Raw genomic sequence first — 14,150 nt, forward strand, 5'->3', positions numbered from 1 at the left:
GATAGATGTGGTGCTTGATAGAATCTTTAACATTTTGGGGGTCTTCTATGTGTATTTTTCACAGTCTTATTGGCACGTCAACACATACCACACAATTCAATACTTCAGTGATACAAGATGAATTGTACAGTCATTATAGCAAACAATTTGAGAACTTTTTTTTTTCCATGGTTAAATCGCCTTTAAAATGAGTTGTATCATCACAGTCCATTCTAGTGGTCCCTCCCCAGCCCTGCATTCATTGTTTTACCCCCGAAATCCCCTCCCCACCCCCCACCCCCACTCCCTACATCCCCTAGAAACCCCTGCATCAATTATTGTCTCTATGCGTCCACTCCTTCTGTGGTTGATAAGCTGGAAAACCCAACAGAAACAATGAAAAACAAAAACTGAAATAAAGTGGTAAGTGTAGTATTAAATTTTTAAAATTTGGCGCTTGGGGGGTGGAGGGCCAGCCCCCACCCACTGATACTACTTATACTACTACTCGGGTTCAGTAATGCACAATTGTACGGTTGAGATATATAAGTATTATATTAAAGTCATCAAGAGCATGAGAGATAATACAATAATACAGTCAGGCATGATACATGGCAACATTGCTCACCTCAGCCCAGCTTGGTGGTCCAAGTGGAGAGAGGGGGAAGGGAAGGAGGGAAAGGGAACAAGGGAGAGGGGAGTGGCCAGGGAGTGAGCAGCAAGGAGCTCAGAGTCAGAGAGAGAGATCTATATCGCTGGCTCACACCTATATAACTTTTGGGGGCATGCCAGCCCACTAATTACAGGTAGAGACATACGTCACAGGGAGGAGTTGCACTATAGGTTACACAGCAATGAGAGGGTGGTCTAGGGGGTGGTCTCTGGGTCTCCATAGGAACATATCAGTAGGGTGCAAACCCCTCCTACAGGAACCAAGCTAATGGCCTTAGGCTCCAGAGAGAGGTAGTCCATTGTCTCCAGCAGCAGGGAGCAGGCCCAGCCCTGCTGTGGGATGAGACAGCAGTCTGGCAGCAAGTATCTGACTTCCCCCCACAGGTAAGGATAAAATAATAATAATATAAAGCTAAAAATTCAAATAATGAGTAATAAAGAGAAGACCAACATCAATATTTTAAAAGCCAGGAAGAAAAGCCAGGGGCTATTTGTACCTAGAACAAATTCAGTTTGGGGCAATAAGGAGGTCAACTGACCAAGTATCGAATTCGATCCAGCATAACTAAGATTACATTAATCTCTATCTGATAGTAATCTGGTTGAGACCCTTGCCTGTGGCTAGAAGGGATCTGCCAGTGGTTTAATCTGACTAGATGCTCTGCAGATGGGTTTGGGGCTCCCACTGTCCTCCACTGCCTTCTACAAATTGGGTGTTTGCAATTTAAGCTCTGATACGTTTCCCTTCGTTGTATTTACATTTTGTTATGGTCGTCTTTGGATCACACAAGCTGGCGTGCTTCCATGTGGACTTAGTTGACTCCTCACTTAGATGGCTGCTTGTTTGAAAACAAGCCTTTAAGACCCCAGACACTCTTCTGATTGATAGCCGGGCACCATCTGCTTTCTTCACCACACTGTGCTGTAGCACCCTTATCTTCAGTGATCATCCCATGAAGGTGGGTACCGAGCAGCGGCATGTTATCAGAACTCACTGTTCTTGGATTGGGACCGAGAGTTCAGTGGGAGCCCAGAACCCATCCGCTTGTCCGTGGGATATGCACAACTCAGGTTTGCTTTGGGGGTCATAGTATGACAAAATCAAAACCCCATAAGACCAATCACATCAGCAACAGCAACCAACCGGCCAGCAAACACGGGGAAGGGGATGGACACAGCTATAGGCAGGAAGATAAGACCCATAGACACTACTGTCGTCATCCCCCGACGTATAAGGCGATTGCACGGATGACGTCATCATCCCTGTTGATGAAGAGCCTCAGAGAGCACAGGTCTACCGCGGCGGCGTTGCCCTCCCTACACAGTCCGGATCCCCCGTGACACCGAACTCCGTTTACCCTAAGTGTGGGGTTTGTTGCTGGGGAGGGGGGTCTTTGTTGATCATGGGGTTTCGCTCTGTTGTATTTTGTCGTTGTTGGTAGCCTTCTTGACTCTCTGTGTGTATTTTTTATGTTTTTCAGTACATGAAGCCCAGGATGGGTGACCCTAGAGCAGTGGTTCTCAACCTTCCCAGTGCCGCGACCCTTTCATACAGTTGCTCATGTTGTGGTGACCAACCCACCCACCCACACACACACACAACCATAACATTATTTTATTGCTACTTCATCACTGTAATTTTGCTACTGTTATGAATTGGGCGACCCCTGTGAAAGGGTGGTTTGACCCCCCCAAAGGGGTCACGACCCACAGGTTGAGAACCGCTGCTCTAGAGAGACAATAATTGGAGTAAGGGTTCCTGGGGGGTTCGGTGGAGTTTAGGGGGCAAAGGGGAGCTGCTATCAAGAAGTACAGGAAAGAAGAAATGTGTTGAAACTGATTGTGGTAGCGATTCCATAACACTGCTTAACGTGGTTGAACTATGGGATTTGGGAGGGTGTCTGGATCAGGTCCTGATGAAATGGTTTGAAAGAAAAAGAAAGTCAATGGAGATCATGGATGTAACCTGAAGCAGAAGTTCCTTGTGGCCATTTTGCCTACCAGGAGATTCCCTCTTGCCCCAGATGCCACAGGTGTGTTCTCTGTCTTCTATGGGGCCCTGTGTGCGGCGGCTGGGCATAGGTCTGTGATTGAACACAAGGGCAGCAGTCCCCAACCACCAGCCGCTCAACAGGAGAGAGATGAGGCTAGAAACTCCTGTAAAGAGTGACAGTCTTGGAAACCCACGGGGGCAGTTCTACCTTGTTCCCTAGGCTTGCCGTGAGTCTAAATCAATGGCACGGCAGTGAGTTTGGTTTGCGATGTTCCTGGTTTTGTCTTCTTGGGGACCTGGAGGTGCCACATTGGGCTGCTCACTGCCAGGTCAGCCTTGGACCCCCTCCAACTGCTCGAGGGAGAAAGAGCAGCCTTTCTACTCTCACAGAGTTCCAGCCTCCGAAACGCACAGGGGCAGTCCTGCCCTGTCCTGTAGGGTCGCTGTGAGGTACAATGGGCTCCATGGCGGGCGGTTGTTGTTAAGACATCTCATGTGCAGTCCACGCCCTAGCACACGGATGCCTGCGTCGTCGCAGTATACATCAAGGAATGTTGACAGGATCCTCTGCTAACCCAAAAGACTGGAAACTTGGATGCACTCAAAGGTGCCTTGGGAGGGAAATCTGGCGGTGTGTTTGAAAAAAAAAAAAAGAGCTCCTGCAACCCGAAGGACACACTGGGTAGGAGCTGGCTTCTCGGGCTTTTGCTGTTTTTGTTTTGTTGGGGTTTTTTGGTCTCTGTTTAAGAGGGAACGATTAGAGGGTGGAGGGGGTCCAGAAAAAGGAGCGAGGCTACGTGGCCCGGGGCTGAACACTGACTTCAGGAGCAGAGCACGAGGGAGGGAGGAGATGCAGCCCTCGCTCTTACTTTTAAAACTCTGGGGTCACCTATCTCCAGAGCACTAATACTGGCTAGCATCCCCCAGGAAGACCGTTTGTGGCTTCCCACGGACCAACATCACCGCATCTCCCTCTGTAGCCTGCCCCCTAGTGGAAACTGTGCTGCGGCTTCAGTATGACTTGCTCCCACTTCCCGCCTCTAGAAGGCAGCCCACTCATTGCCCTTCGGTCAATTTTGGCCCCCTGGGACCCTGCTGGACAAAGGACCACTGCCCCTGTGGAGCTCCAATGCTGTAAGTCTTTACGAGATCAGAAAGCCTCATCTTGCTCCCACGGAGTGACTGGTGACTTTTTTTTTTTTGGACTGGTGACTTTTAAACTACTGCCATTGTGGCTCACAGCCCCAATACCACTCCACTATGCCACCCCAAAAGCCCCCAGACCAGACTCACCCACACTGAGTTACAGAGCAGTGGCTTCTAACTGCTGGCCTTGCGGTTAGCAGCCCAGTGTGTGACCACCACACCCCCGGGAGCAGTGCACGCTGCCCTGTAGCCTCACTGTGAGTCCGAACCCACGACTCACCTGAGAGAGTGTAAAGATCAAACTCACCTGCTGATGACTTGCCCGCATCCATTCGCAGCCCCAACCCCTGAGCTCTGTTCTGACCACGTCACAGCATCCCCTTTGCAGTCATTGACTTTATTACTATCAGGATTGATATTTTATTATTGATTTGTTTATTATTTGAGAATGTGTAACCCCTACTCGAATATAAACCAAATCAGGGCAGGACCGGTCTCTATCTTGTTCGCCAATACCTTCAGCAATTTTGGGTTTTTTTTTAAATCATAATAAATATTTGTTGAAAGAATTTTTTGAAGGTATGAATACTCCGAGCAACTTCTCAGAAATGTAATGAGGATAATTAATAATTACAGTCTTAGCAGTAATGGGGATTGCAATTATCTGGAGCTGCTGTGCTAAATTATTGCCATGAATCATCTCTTTTAATCCATACAAGCAGGGAGGTGGTATTATTATCTCCATTTTCCAATTGAAGAAGCTAAGACTCAGAGAGTTTCTAACACCTTCTCGAGATCAACAGCGACCTACCACTGCCGAAGCAAATGTGCTCCGACAGTGAAGAGCCAGTACCACGGGTCTCTCACCGGACTGTGGGCACCTTGCCCTGGCTGTCTCCATGACAGGTATATCCAGGGATACAATGCAGCAAGCGAGTGCCTGCACCACATACCTTGCCCTCAGACAAACCTCAAAGCTCACTCCTCTCACTCTTGATTCTGACTCAGAATGAGCCAATAAGACCGGGTAGCTAGAGCTGCCCCTGTGGGTTTCTGAGACTGTAACTCTCTACGGTCCCGTCTTTCTCCCACGGAGCAGCTCGTGGTTTCAAACTGCTCACCTCGGGATCGCAGCCCAGGTGTAACCACTGTGCCACCATGCTCAGGTAGCTCCGGGGAGCCCCCTCATCCTCAGAGAAGGAACTAGCATACATTGGATGGCCAGTTAAAAGACCCCTGCACTCTGGGTCCAGGGTGTTCTGACCCCCTCTCCGGGGTGCCCACTTTCTAGTAGCTGGACATCTGGAAATGAATGCCGCCTGGTCGTCTGAATGTTGCTTACCCTGTTTCCCTGAAAATGAGACAGTGTCTTATATTAATTTTTGCTCCCAAAGATGCGCTAGGTCTTATTTTCAGGGGATGTCTTATTTTTCCATGAAGAAGAATACGGTACACCTTTATTGTTGATTGTTTTATTAGAAGAGACCTCGCACTTCCTGTCTGCTCCGGCTGCGCTGCGGCCAACAGTGAGCTGCGCGGCGGCGCCCGCCACTACGGTCCAGAGTCCAGAGTTATGGTAGCTTCGGGGGGCCTTATTTTCGGGGAGGTCTTATTTTCGGGGGGATACCTTATATTTCAGCGAGAGGCAAAACTGTAAGTAGGTCTTATTTTCAGGGGATGCCTTACTTTCGGGGAAACAGGGTAGTGTCTGAGGAATCCGAATCAGGAGAGGGGCTTGTGTGGGGAGGTTTGATTCGGGTCCTGGTGAATCCCATCCTGCATTTATATACACCAGTCTTATTGTGAGCATGATCGAAGACCATGTAAGGAGTTCGTGGGCAGCCACATCAGTTAAGCACAGTACCCTGAATAAAGACCCAGCAATCTATCCCAAAACCTCAGCCAGTGAAACCTTGCTGGCACACGAGTCTAGCCGGAAGCACAAGGGGCCACCGTGGGTAAGGGTGGCCAGCACCTACCTGTTTAAATACCATTTGCATGGTAGAAAGTCACAAGTAGGGCAGACGAAGAATTAGGAACATCAGATAAATAGCAGAGAAGGAAGGACGAACGATCACATAACCTCTATGTATCAGTGCTTCTCCACCTTCCTCATGCCTGACCCTTTCAGACAGTTCCTCCTGTTGTGGTGACCTCCCCCCCCAACCCCCTCCCGCCCCAACCTTATTTTTGTTGCTGCTTCATAACACAGTCATTTTGCTTCAAAGCAGTAATTGCTACTTCATAACAGTAATTTTGCTAGTTATGAATCGGGTGACCCCAAAGGGGTTGAGAACCTCGGCTCTAGAGTTTGAAAGCCAAGCATGTTGGGGGAGGGGAGATTTGAATTAAGCTCACCGGGAAGCACCATTATCCAATAGCTCCCACTGGGCATCAAGCACAATGAGACCAGGCGCTAGAAAAGCACATCCGTTTCTTTTCCTGAAAAGGGAGGTGGTGCTTCACTCACTCCGCCCCCCCTTACCAGGAATCTAAGTTTCTCGGGATTTGCTCATTGATTCTCAGACCAGGTAGAATCCATCAGAGCCGTCGTCGTGCACCCATGCTGTGCACCTGGTTTAATCCAGGGATTTGTTCTAGCACAATTATAAAATAGGTGCAGGCATAGCCCTCCCTCCCTCACACCAACATTAGAACGTCCTCCCCACCCATCTTCGGTATATGGAGCGTGACTATGAGTTCAATGTGATTAGACTTGATGGAGGGTAGATTACGACAGAATGTTCCTGGCCAAGCATGCCCGTCTCCCTTCAGGAAGCAATCACTAATCAGATCACCATTCTTTGCCTTGACCCCATTCCATAGAGGCAGCCACATCCTTCCTTTAGAAGGGACCCAGTTCCAAGGGTTTGATGTTTGCTCCCTTAGCGATGGATGGTTGGAGTGACCCTCGGAGAAACGGAGGGACACGTGGCCACAACAATGAGCTCACACTTAGCAATGACCGAGGAAGGCACCGGACGGGCTGTGTTTCTTCATCATCGCAGGAGTGCGTAGAGCAGCACTTGCCTCTGCGTTCCTCCCAGGGGCTTCCCCTGGCCCCATCACTTTTGTCAACGTTCCTCTTACGGTGTAGACTGCCTTCCCCTTCACCCAAGTTCACACATGTCCACCCTCTGTCCCTTGGCTTCTCGTCCTCCCCCCAACCCGCCCCCCTTCGTCGCTTTCATTGCCGTTGTTAAGGTGTAAAATCTGCTCTTAACTCGCAGGATGACCCTGAGGGACAAAAAATAGAAGCCTCTGTGGATTTCTGAGGCCATAAATCTTTATATATATATACACACACACACATATATACACACACACATATATATACATATATATACACATATATACACATATATATACATATATATATATAATCATTTTATTGGGGCTCATACAACTCTTATCACAATACATATATCCATTGTATGTCAAGCACATTTATACATTTGTTGCCATCATCATTCTCAAAACATTTGCTTTCTACTTGAGCCTTTGGTATCAGCTCCTCATTTTCCCCTCCCTCCCTGCTCATCCCTACCTCATGTAACCTTGATATTTTATAAATTATTATCTTGTCATATCTTACACTGTCTGACGTCTCCCTTCACCCACTATTCTGTTGTCCATTCCCCAGGGAGGAGGTTATATCTAGATCCCTGTAATCGGCTCCCCCTTTCTGCCCCACTTTCTCTCCACCTTCCCGGTATCTCCACTTTCACCACTGGTCCTGAAGGGATCATTTGTCCTGAATTCCCTGTGTTTCCGGTTCCTATCTGTACCAGTGTACATCCTCTGGTCTAGCCAGAGTTGTAAGGTAGAATTGGGATCATGATGGTCAGTGGGTGGGAGGGGAGGAAGCATTTAAGAACTAGAGGAAAGTTGTATGGTTCATCGTTGCTACACTGCACCCTGACTGGCTCATCTCCTCTCCTCAAACCTTCTGTAAGGGGATGTCCAGTTGCCTACATATGGGCTTTGGGTAAGTTGACCAGATTTTAACATTGGTAAAGCGGGACACCATTGATAAAACTCACATCCTGGTGAAATAGCCACATGGCAGCCGAAAACCACATACCCTAGCTTGTCATGCATTCTTTCCAAAAATTGGGACTTTTAAAAATGCCGTGGGACGTGGGAAAAATTATTAAAAATCGGGACTGTCCCGCCAAAAGTGGGACGTCTGGTCACCTTAGCTTTGGGTCCCCAATCTGCACTCCCCCTCCTTCACAATGGTATGACTTTTTTATTCTTTGATGCCTGATACCTGATCCCTTCGACACCTGGTAATCACACAGGCTGGAGTGCTTCTTCGATGTGGACTTTGTTGCTTCTGAGCTGGATGGCCGCTTGCTTCCCTTCAAGCTTTTAAGACCCCAGACACCATATCTTTTGATAGCCAGACACCATCACCTGTCTTCACCACATTTACTTATGCACCCATTTGTCTTCAGCGATCGTGTCAGGAAGGTGAGCATCGTGGAATGCCAGGTTAATAGAAGAAAGTGTTCTTGTATTGAGGGAGCACTTGAGTGGGGCCATACACTTTACGGAAGTCTTTCTCCCGAAGAGCAGTGGGTGATTTTTAAATGCCGACATTGTAGTTAGCGGCCTCAATAGTAAACCACACACCATTAAAATAAGATGGCCATTGAGATGTTTCCAACGCACAGCAAGCCTACAGGACAGGGTAGAACTGGCCCTGTGGGTTCCTGAGACTGTGACTCTTGACAGAGTAGAGAGCCTCATCTTTTCCTGGTGGACCAGCTGGTAGTTTGGAACGGCTGACCTTGCCGTTAGTAGCCCAGCTTGTAACCACTACACCACAGGAGCAGTTCCACTCTGCCCTGGAGGCTCACTGGGAGTTGGAAGCCGCCTGATGGCGGTGAGAGTGTCAGGGTGACACTCACCTGTTGATGCCTGGCCTGGTCCACTCGCAGCCCCAACAGCTTGCTCCTGAGCTCTGTTCTGACCACATCCCTCCTCCTCCCAGGGACTGGACCGTCCTCTTTATCGCCGTGGACTCAGCGTCATGCCCTCCAGTTTCACCCACGTTATCAGGCGTTCCACAGATTCAGAGCTATCCTTTAATGCTGAGTAGCATTCCATTGGGTCGGTGCCTAAAGTTGCTTATCCATTTTCCCATGGATGGGCCCTTGGGCTGTTCCCAGCCTTGTGCTATGGTGAGTAGTGCTGTCATGAACATGGAGACAGATGTGAACGGGAGCACACCTGTGTCTCTCTGCGTGATGCAGTTGTCCTTTCACTAGGACAGGTGTAAAGCCCGGGAATTTCTCGGGCATAAGTTATGTGTGTTTCCCACATCATTTTCCAGTCTCGCCAGCAGTGTAGGAAAGTTCGTCTTCCGTTTGCTGTGCTGGAAGTGTCATGTGAATACAGTCAAAGCTCACGGATCAACACGTCGCACACAGCTTGGCTCAACGTATTCACTGCGGCTCCCACCATGTCCCATCCCTCACCCCGCGGCCTCCCTGAGTTGCCTGCTTCCATTCCACCTCCTTTCCTCACCCTTCCACTGTCCTCCATCAATGCCGTCCTGTTTCTGTTATCTCAAATGGCTGATTACTCTACCATGGAGGTGAGTGTGAACCTGAAGGGGAAGTAGGGTCCATAGTCCGGCGGATGTCACCAGTCCCTGCCTGACCATTGCCCACCTCCCACACTAGCCAGGACCTTCCAAGGTGATCCTTTGTAGAACAGCTGGTATTCATAACCGCGTGCCATCTGGTTCCTCTGGTCTCTGGGGCAGCCCGACTGATGCGTGCACGGTCTCGTGACAGTCTCCAGGCAGGCTGGCTTCTCTGTGCAGGCCCGCCCTTCGATTGACCTTCTTTATCCCTGGATTTCCCCTGCCACGCCTGTGGTTCCTTCCACAGGTGACCACAGACCTGTGCACGGTCTCCACAGTTTTCACTCGTGGGTGGTCCACTTTCAGTGCCCCCTTAAGCAGCCCTTTACTAGCTGTGTGACTTTGGACATTGTCATTTATAACGCTGAGCTATTTGGAAGGAGAGCAAATGCAGCGATCGTGGCAGCGGCAGAAGGTGGTGGGGTTCTTGTGCCGGGCACTACGCTAGGCGTTTTGCAGGTAAATCGTTGGTTGAGTCAGCTCAACACGCCTATCGCACGGGATGCTCCGATTATCCCCATTTTACAGATAAGGAAACGGAGGCTTAGAAAGCCTAGCGCCTACCCATTCATGGAAGTAGTTACAACTGTCATTAGTCAGTGTCATGTGCAAGCACTTGGGACATGAGAGCTCAGCGGACTTCCTGAATGATGAGTCATTTGCAAATGGATGGCCTTGGGTGTGGGCTTCATCTGTTCCTTGACCTTGATTGTAAATCTAGAACTTCCCATGCTGCTGGAAAACAATTTTTTACTGCAAGTTGTGTTTACACAGTAAAAAAACTTAGAAAACTTTCCCCACACAAAAAAAATCAAACCTATTGCCTTCCAGTCAAATCGCACTCTTAGCAACCCATTGGGAAGAGTAGATCTGCCCTATAGGGTTTCCCTGTTACACCCAAGGTCAGCAGTTCAAAACCACCAGCTACTCCATGAGAGAAAGATGGAGCTTACTACTCCCAAAAAGAGCTGCAGTCTTGGTATGTTAGCCTGGGTTGACTAGAGAAACAAACTCATAGACACTCATATGTGTATGAGAAAGAGCTTTCTAACAAAGAGTAATTGTACATCAAGAAACATCCCAGCCCAGTCCAGATTAAATTCATTAGTCTGAGATTAGCCCATAGGTCCAATACCAGTCTGTAAGTTCCTCTTCAGACTCACTCAACACATGCACTGATGCTGAATCAGGAAGATCACAGGCCAGTGGGTGGAAAGTCTTGTGGATCCAGTGGCCCTGGAAGCATCTCGGCACTGGCGTAGGTCTCCACGTGGCTCCTCCAGCTACAGGGGTCTGGCTCTATCAGCGTAGCTCCCTATGGCTTGTCATCAGGAATGTCAAGTGTGTCCCGCCTCCAGGGAGGAAGACAGGAGTTCCCAGAAACCTCGGGAGAAGGCCACGCCCACACAGAGGCCTCATTGGCTATGACCTGATTGACAGGCTAGACGCCACCCCTTCATGCAAGTTGGCAGGAGATAGTGTAACTGCCACACTTAGAAACTCACAGGAGTAGGTCTATGCTGCCCTGTAGGGTCCCTAAGAGTTGGCACCGATGCAATGGCGGTGTGTAACCCTCACTGAAGCAGACTGCTTCATCCTTCTGTCGTGGGGCCACTGGTGGGTTTCCATCACGGGACCTTTCAGCTAGTCAGGGCTCCCTTTCCCTACAAGCGGGATGGAATTACTGACACTTCTAGTTCTAGTCTAATGTGTGGTGAAGACCCACTGCCATCGAGGTGATTCTGACTCATGGGGACCCTGCATGGGGTTTCCAAGACTGGATGGCTTTATGGAGGGCAGCGGTCCATCTTGTCTTTTTCTCCTGGGGTGCTAGGTGGCTTAGAACCCCTCACCTTTTGGTTTAGTTCAACCCACAGCACGACCAGGACTCGCTCACTTGTGGCTACACTTCGCTTTGTTTTCCTTCTGTGTGTTTCTTTTTAAAATCCATTTTTAATTGCAGTCAAATCTATATCATACACGTGCCATTATGACCGTTTTTTGCTATATCACTCAGTGACGTTAATGAGAAGGTGGTGCAACCATTTGATTTTTTTCCCCAAAGCTACTGCAACCTATGTTTTTATTTAGCACCAAAGCTTAGTCCTTCTCTGCCTCAGACCAAAGTCCTTTCACTTTTTTCCTCCTCCTATTTTCTCCACCCACGTTTTGTGCTAATTTTCTGCAGCTGGACTTTCTGGTCAACTAATGTAACTATTAAGAGGCTGAGAATGAGAAGGTAGGTAGGTAAAGAGAACAACAGTACAGAGTGACCAAGGGTTCAAAAGTTGGGCACCATTGGTGGAGCTGCGCAGGGGGCCTGGTACACTCATTCATTGATTCATCATTGACTCTACACACTCTCAATGAATGCCAAGAGTGTCCCCAGGGTGGGTGAGGAAAACAAACCAAGCCCATTGCTGCAGTGACGCATGGAGACCCCTTGAGTTAGAGTAGAGCTGCCCATTGGCGTTTTCTTAGCTGCCATTCTAATGGATGCAGGTTGCCTGGCTTCCCATCCATGGAAGCACTGGCTGGGTTCAAACCACCAACCTTGAGTATAATTGTTGCCAGCTGCCATCAAGGTGACTCACACTCGTGGCTCAACCATGCGTCACAGGGTAGAACTGAGCCTTAGAGAGTTTTCTCGACTGGAATCTTTACAGAAGCCCCTTTCCAGGCCTTCAGTTGATCTCGAACCATGTGCGCGGTGGATGGACCTTTGCAGTGAGGAGTAGCGAAAGGCCGAATCATCCACACATGAAGCCCTGCAGTCGGCAAAACATCTGAGCAGGGGACTGATCTGATCAGAGCTGCCTGCTAGGATGTGCTGCAAGAGGCCAAGCCTGTAGGTATGAAATCAATTAGGGGATGGTTGTAACCATCGGGTGGGAGGCCGAGAAGATCCCCACTTGAGGAAGAAGACATAAACAGGAAAGACAGTCAGCCACTAAACAAAACCTGTCAGCGCAGGCTTATCAGCTGTGTCTTACTGCCGTGTTGAACAAGGTTTCTGGGTAGCTTCAACCGTTTGCCCGGGGGTACGAACCACTGCTTGAACATAACCCAGCAGCACCACGAAAGAAAGGCCCAGTGACCTGCTTCCAAAAAACAAACAAGGGAACAAAAACAGCCAAGAGAACCCTATGGAGCTCCGTTCTACTCTGTAACGCAGGGGCTCACCGTCAGTCAGAGTGGGTAATGAACAGGATAATGCACAAAGGATGATGAGTAGGCTTCAGTGAACTTCTAGATAAAAGACAGAGGAACCTCACCCCAAAAGTTAGCTAAGGAGCATCCCAGGGATCACAGTAGTCCAATCAACGTCTGATTATGGGGATGGCACAGGACTCAACAGGGTTTTATTCCATTGCGCACAGGGTCGCCCTGAGTCAAGATCACTCCATGGCAGCCGACAACATCTCCCCACTCGCCTGTAAGTCCAGGGGGAATCATGTCCCTGAGCATGATGACCACACAAGGATGAATACTTAAGTGAGCGATAAAAGTAGCTTACGTTCAAGAAAGTGTCTGAAGATCGTTTGCATTCAGTGGCAGATGACTCGTACCAGCCTGATGACCCCTAGAGAGAACTTAGATCCATCCCTGCTGGCAGGCAGAGGGGATGTATGCCTCACCCTCAAATGGTCTTACCCCAAATCCTTTCTCTCAAGCAGGTCCTAGCTAGGGGAGAGTGATACTTGGAAATATCACCGAGCACTTCATCCTATCCCAAACTGATGATCTCAAAATCACGACAGTCAACTGGCTCCCTAACCTCACCATGACCTAGAATGTTCCTAATTCACACCCTGCAGCCGCCACGCATTCCTTTACTCTGTCCTGACACCCGTCTGGTCCACAGTATGTGCTCTTGTCGATGTAAAAAGTCTTCATGGTGATGAACACCCTATATATTAGTAACGATATCATGTTCTACTAGAAAGACTTGACATAAATTGTCTATCTTGAAAGTGGTCAACAAGACTAGCATTTTGGCCACCAGCTCTGATGTGGAGCCCCAGCATCCTATGTTGCCTTTGGTTCCAAGCACTGCTCTTCATTGGGAGAAGCTAGCACTTCGTGGCATCAAGGCTTGAATCCATGGGTCAGATTGAGACCCGGATGTCTGGGTGAAGGAGAGCACTTCAAAAGACAAAGGAACCAGCGTCAAGGAGCACCTATTGTTCAAGTGGAGACAATTGAGCAGGAGAAGCAAGAAGATGAGGGAAAGGAATGATAATTATAGTTCATTGAAGTAAATGGCGGTCGTGGAAGACTCTGAGATCATTCTGATACTCAAAAGGTCGAAGTTCAGGCAAGGTGCACAAAAGATGGTTGTGCTATATAAGAATGGAATTTTTATGATTTCAATAAAAAACGGCAACTGTTCATTTTGTTTCTTCTGTAATTATGTGTCTGGTTATAAAGCAGCGACGGGTGCTTACTTGAATCTAGGTAAGCAGGAGAAATAGCAAAGTTAAAAAAAAATTTTTTTAAGTAAAAACAAGAAAAATAGCGAACTTGAGCAGAAAGCAGACCTGACAAGGGATGATGTCGGGCCACAAGGAAAGGGAAGGCAGTTGCCAGAAGAGGGTTCCCAAGACAATAGAATCACGGAAAAGATCACAGGGAACTCCTCACTACCAAGAAGAGTAAGACTACCCACTGTTATGGACTGAATTGTGTCTCAAAAAAAAAAAA

This window comes from Echinops telfairi, unplaced genomic scaffold, assembly GCF_000313985.2.
Source record: "Echinops telfairi isolate 266 unplaced genomic scaffold, ASM31398v2 ScPeMD7_655;HRSCAF=1070, whole genome shotgun sequence".
In the NCBI taxonomy this organism is placed as follows: Eukaryota; Metazoa; Chordata; class Mammalia; order Afrosoricida; family Tenrecidae; genus Echinops; species Echinops telfairi.